Genomic DNA, 288 nt, shown 5'->3' on the forward strand with positions numbered 1-288 from the left:
ACTAAAACAATTTCCGAGGCCAACTCTTCAGACAGGGATTGGACTGGACAGTGGGACATAAAGTGATACTCATGAGGAGTGTGCCTCTTAGCTCAGGTAGATACAAGAGACCAAAGGGGCAGCTTCTGTCCGGAGGTGAGATGGGAAGTCAGAGAGGGTTAGGAGCTGGTTGAAGGGACATGGGGAATCAGGGGTGGAAAGGAGGAGTGTGCTGTCACAGTATGTGGAGAGCAATTAGGGTCACATAACAATGTATGTATAAAATTTTGTATGGGAGACTAACTTGAA

The sequence above is a fragment of the Trichechus manatus genome, unplaced genomic scaffold, assembly GCF_000243295.1.
Source record: "Trichechus manatus latirostris isolate Lorelei unplaced genomic scaffold, TriManLat1.0 scaffold00053, whole genome shotgun sequence".
NCBI lineage: Eukaryota > Metazoa > Chordata > Mammalia > Sirenia > Trichechidae > Trichechus > Trichechus manatus.